Here is a 6,749-nt window from a genome sequence, read left to right as displayed (position 1 = left end):
ATGGCCGGCCCTGTTCTAACGCTGGTTGGAAACGTCGATGGTATGTGAAATTCAGCCGATCTAAGCTCTTCGAACACTAACTTCATCTTATCACTCTCCGTCAACTGCAGCTTGATGGATTCAGACGTGGTAAACATATTATTCAAACATGCGTATTAACCTAGTACAATGATATAGCAGACACGCAGGTCGATGCTTCAAGGTAGAGTAGCAAGTGGGTAATGACTAATGACTCATATGTCAACAATCTTCGAGTGACAAAAATAATTTATACTAGTCAAACCTATCGCAACGATGTTTTGTTGATTTTGTATCGGCCAGAAAAATATTAGGAACTCTATTAAATATTGTTACAAATACATTAATTTAAAATTTAAAAAAAAACAAACGTTTTGATTATATGAGTCTTGGGTCGGTTTTTTTTTAAACAGGAATGTGGCTCTTCTGTGATAATATCAATTTTATTCATAGGCGTGTTTACGGGTGTTGCTGGGTATGCTATAGCAACACCTGAACTTTTGTTAGATGATTTATCATACTAGTATACTACCAAGTATTAAGTAACATCAATTTGACAATTTGTATTTTAATTTAAAGCACGGCTACTATAGCTGTTGTTAAAACTTTAAAATATAAAAACCTAATATAAATATGTCTATGGCCTATGGGTGTAATTGTTATCAATATCGTGGTTTCATAATCTCGGTATACATAGATCGGTTCTCAACAGTAGATAACCGTAGTATACACCAGTTGTAGCTTACACCACGAAATTATGGTATCATGGTATCTTGACATCTTGTTAAATTGTATTAGTGATAATATTATTATTAAATGATAAGTGATAATTTTTTTATATTGTTTTGTTTTCCATTCAATCTTTTGAAATTTTACTGAAAATCTTCTGACACGCACAGTGATTATTTAAATATAATAAAAATAATAAAATATTAAAATGAACTATTATCAGAACTTGACTATGATAATATAATTGATGAGTTCAAAAATATCATTCCTCATAACAGACGTTTGATATTGTAATATTGTATTATTTTATATTTTGTATGTATAATTTACAATTTTTTATATGTTTGATTTAATTAGTTTAATATTTTAAATTATTTATAATGTAAGAAATATATAAATTACCATTTACTATTCTGTAAAAATATCTAATTGATAAAATAAACAACTCATTAAATACAATTTTTAATTTTTGGAACTTTTTAACTTTTGTGACATTTTAGCAACACTTGACAAGAAAGTCTGGCCACGCCTATGATTTTATTACACTATGGAACCTGTAGAAGGAGTTAGCTGAAGAAAAGATGAAAAGGGGGCAGTGTATACGTTGGCACCTCTTTTATTTTCATGGATTATTAGCCAGATATTAAATTACTTAAATGACAATAATAAATTATATTAAAACATGTTGTATACATTTTATAATTAATGTTTATAATTAATTATAAATTATTTTATATAGTTTGTTAAGGTAAACGGAGTCAATTTAGTAAATTGCAAAGTTCCGCAGGTTAATATTGGGACAAGAAATAAACCGCATTAGTCCCCCTCCCTACAAGTACGTTTTTGAGTGAGGAATACTTTTCACGTTATGTTAACTAGGTTATTATACTCATAAGTAGTCTAGTAGTCATATTATGTAGAGTGATTTATGTTTTACTAATATTATATATATTTTTTCTTAATATTGTTATTTTTTAATATATTAAAATAGTTTATTAACCTGCCAACGTTAAATTTGTTAAAAGAACATAGGTTCAATATTAGGTAACTTAATACATTAATATTAATTGATATACCTCCCTAATAAAATAATATCAATATTTATTTTATAATTAAAAAAAATATATGCATCAGCAGGTTTTAGTTCTATGTGTGGGTGGGTGGGTTACGACTTACGGATAGCTTCAATATTTGTCCCTAAGAATAAAATGTTCGTGACACTGATTGCACTACTTGGTACCCTAGGTGGGTGTCACCGGTGCTGGCAGTCAGAGGACATGTATGGCTGAAGCCAGACTCCACGCCACACAAAGTCACAGTCCCAAAAATTTAAAAGTCCACCTAATTTACACTCTATATTTATTAATTCATTATTAATGCAAAAATTTTCATTGAATTCTCTAAATGCTTAAATACCTAGGTCCTAGAGAAAGTTAATTCAATTTTGTTGCAGTGTATTTATACGAGTTTATCAAAACATGATTATCAAACAATACTAGTTCCCCTGAAGTCTGAATTTAGTTTTGATAATAATAATAATTATAATGTATATTATAATTTATAGTCGTATAGACCATATCAGAGTATTAGACCGAAACGTCAAATCTATATAGGTATACAATATACATACTATAATTAAATGCTAACTATAGCGGACAAATGCTGGTTTTTCAAATTTTGAAACAATTTGAAAATTATATTTTACATTATAGTTCCCACCTTAATTATAATACTTTTCCATTAATCTACTGCCTGATATCTATTTAGGGGGGGGGGGGTGATATTTAGTTATTTAGTTGTAATTAAAAATATTATTCGTGGGCACTTGAAACTTTTAAAGTATATTATTATATTTTAAAACTTAAACACACAATGTTGGGTAACACACAATTTTTTTGGTAAAAATTAATTTGACTTACTGAAATATGAATGCCTAGCCTATATTAATAAAACACATTACTTTAATCACAATAATATCATAAAAATAAAATATACTTAGTAATAGTATTATAGGCTGCTTGCTGGCGGTCTATCTTTGCGTTTGGAATCGTTGTTCGCACACACTGATTTTCTATCATTGAATTAAAATTTAACACATCCCTTATAGTAGTTATAGTGTCTCCTCTAGACAGTAGACACCTACTGTACAACAGAGCGTTACCCACTTGCCACTTTTTTATCTGAAAGAAGACTTCTTACAGGCGACATTGAATTCTGATTTTTTATTTTACTTCAGAAAATAGTATAAAATAAACTTAAAATTGTCTTGAAAAACGGAGTTTAATGCAAACTGTAAAAATTACTTTCTATAGTTTAAAAAAAAAATGGATAATTCTATAAGAGTACAGGACCAAGATCATTAATCGTTATTTCCGTAAAGTGTATATTTATGTCCAAAACTTTAAATAAACCTTAGAGCCACCCTATTACAGTATTACATTCCATCGTAATACATAATAGAATAATAGATTCTGATATAAGTGAAATAATATTAAACATATAAACTTAATATTGTACATCTTATAGCAATTGCCTATCAATTCACAACCAAACAAATACAAATAACCAAACAAGCACAACCTTAAATAAACAAGGTTACATACCGATTTATATAACGCACTTTATTATTGTAAATATTCTTAAATATTCCAAACTCTGCAATTACGAGTCAGTGCGACAAAGCTTATCAATACAATAACATAGCCGAAATAATAACAATTCAACGAAATAATATTACACAACATTACACAGCAGTACGTGCACACAATATTACCAATATTACGCAATATAAAACTTACGGTTCACGAGGTATGATTGTATGAATCCTATAAAGGCTAAAATAAATTACTTTAATATTAAAATTAATGTCAAAACTATATAACTTAGCATAATCGTAACCTAGGCCAAGAATATTTTTATTTGTTTATTTATAAGGGTTACCATTGATTACATATTATATCACTATAGGTACTATAACAGAATCATCTCTAATATGGTATACCCATTTTTTTACAAATGTATTTATAAAAAAAAATCTTTGGGACTGGTACCTACTAGTAGGAAGGACAGCTGTCAGTTAGTATTCTATACATTAAAATAACAATAATAATGTGGGCAAGTGGGTACCGTTTTGCTGAATATTATGTGTCGTCTGGGTGGTGGCCGGTGGGTCTCCGCAATAAAAGGGTTACATTTGAATTCAATGATATAAAATCATTGTGTACCTAAACGATTCTGAGCGAAGGTCTATCAAGTAGTATCAACCTATATTACAATATAACTTATAAGTACCAAATTGTTTGATACTATTGCTATTAAAGTAATATATTTTACTATTAGTAAAACAATAGATTGAATTAATTTTTGTCAAAAACATTTCATCTGATATAGGTATTGTAAAAGTTTCAAGTAAGTGCCAGTATTATATTTAAAAAAAAACAATTAAAATCATTATTCTCTGTTTAAAGGTCTAATTTCGTTCAAATTTGAACTTAAAATATCATGGAATAAACTTTGATCACCTGTATAATTTTTAAATTTTTCAGTTACAGTATGAAATACTTAGGGGCAACCTTGTTTTAAATTGTCAACCCTTAATTATAAAAAATGAATATTTTATACATATTTAACTACAAAATTATTTGCAAAAATTGTTAATGAATTTTGTCAAAATATGAACTTGAAATACTTATAAAAAAAATCATGCCCAAGTATCTTTTAAATTGTTGAACTACTATTATTGTAAAAACTTACGTGGATATTTCTATACAATTTTTAAACTGTTTTTATGGGGGGCGCTGCTTGTTTTTGCGGAATTAGGATATTAATTAAGATATTTTACCTTATATATTTATTTTAGTATATTAATTTATATACAAAATAAACACAAATAAGAATCGTATTAAAAAAAAGTTATAATATGTGTGTATCTATATAATATATTAATATAAGAATATTACAATTATTTAATATTACAAGTGTAACATTCAATTTAGTTTATTTTTTCTATACCTACGACTTTTTTCAAAATATTTGCATTATGATAATTAAAAATAAAATATTCATTATTAGAACTTAACTTCAAAAAGGTTTTTATTTGTGTATAGTTTATACTTGTTACTACTCTACTGTATAGGATTTCGACGGCATATTCTTCATTTATTTATTTCTAATACTTCTTAAAGTGCCAAGATTTTCAAACAAGTCAAAATCATCCATTTCTGAATGTACAATAAATGTAATATAAATGATGAGTATCAGCTATAAATGGACTTGAGATGATTTTTATTTTGTTTTAGTAGGTACATACGAAAACCGGCTTTCACAAACCCTGCTACTACCATATCTATTACCTTAACGTTGCAATTATATTCACAGCCCTAGAAGATAATGTCAGTCACTTTTCCCTATTTGACAACGTTTATCGATTCGGTCGCTTAGAGAGGACATTTTAGTTGAGTTTTCCACCGCACAAGCGCTTAAACACAGACGTGGTGCAATGATTGTACGCATTGATCAAACAATGCAACTATCAGGGTATGGTATAACTGGTATTTTGTTACCAGTTATATAACATAGTAAGAGCGGTTTATCATAAAAGGCATGACTATCATAGAATAAAAATAAAAATTTGAAATGTCCAAGTAAGCAGTACACGCGCGGTTGAGAGAACCGTTAACTCCGGGGACGACTGGGATTTCCCTGCGAGTTTTTTTCGTAGCGGTCGCCTGCAGACATCTTGGACAGCCAATTAATCCAGTGAGGCGATTAATAAGGGCCGGTGGGAGAGTCGCACGAATTTTAGCGAGTCCGTTTGGGTGCCGTCCATATTTGCAGTCACCCGAAAGGTTGGCACCGGCGATGGGTTGGTCTCTACTTTGCCGCTGTACACGGGCGATTCCATCCTTAGCTCGGGCGATGATTGCGAACGCAGCAACGGTGACCCGACAGTCGTGTCCCTACCATCGACGGACAAATCTTCAGACAACGATCACTGTTCGTTCTCCGTAGCTCGTCGGCGTCGACAAACGACTGATGATGATGGGGTTTTCACTTGCATGGCGTCCATCATCGGTGTCATGTAATTTATCAACAGTTTTTTTTCTTCAAGTGTTTTGATGTGCCGTGGACCGTGTGGTCAAGAGCTAAACATATAGTGACGAATTATAACAACAATCTGTAGAGCGAGGTTGAATACTTGTAGTTTGTTTTTTTCTGGTTTATAGTGCGACCAGTATAGTTAAATTGTAGCCAGCTAGTTGATGGTAAATAATTAAAATTAAATCATTTTTTACCAATTATTTTAATGAAGAAGATCTACGAATGTTCTCAAATTGATTTATTTTACTATTTGTTTGTAGCCTGTTTGTAACTGGCTTGTTTTTTTGTAATTTTTTTTTTTGGTTTGTAAAGATTTATATATTTTTTAAAAACCCAAGTTTTGACGGGGGACTAGGGAACTGCCCTAATTTTGATGTTTTTTCCAATTTAGATTCCAATTTAATTTTTTTTTGTGTCTGTCATCACGGTTTTGAGCAGTAAAAGTGCTTCGATTTTCTTCAACAGCAACTTTTCTGGTAGGAAAGTAAATCTAGTTGGTGCATTTGGGAAGTCAAAATTTAAAAATCCCAATAGTTTTCAAAAACAATAGGAAAAACAAACAAAAAAATTAAGGAAAAATGGGAAGTTTTACGCAATATAATTTTTCGAAAAAAATCGATTTTGGTTTTTAGTGTAACTCTAACAAAAATGACCGTAGATACCTAAGATTTTCACTGAATATTTGTGTAAGCATACACCATCAAATATTTGGACTCTTGTTGAACCATTCATATGTATGAAATGTTCAATTATTATTTGTTTTTTTTAAAACTAATGTCGATAAAAAATGTTTCACTCTGCCAAAATACTTGAAAATGTAATACCTACAAGGTTTTTCATAAGTTGTTGTGCGAGGATATAATAATAAGAAAAGTTGAGTCGAAATCAACAAAAAAATGTAA

This window comes from Myzus persicae, unplaced genomic scaffold (assembly GCF_001856785.1).
Source record: "Myzus persicae strain clone G006 unplaced genomic scaffold, MPER_G0061.0, whole genome shotgun sequence".
Lineage (NCBI taxonomy): Eukaryota > Metazoa > Arthropoda > Insecta > Hemiptera > Aphididae > Myzus > Myzus persicae.
The sequence above is the reverse complement of the archived record's forward strand: the minus strand, read 5'-3'. Positions refer to the sequence as shown.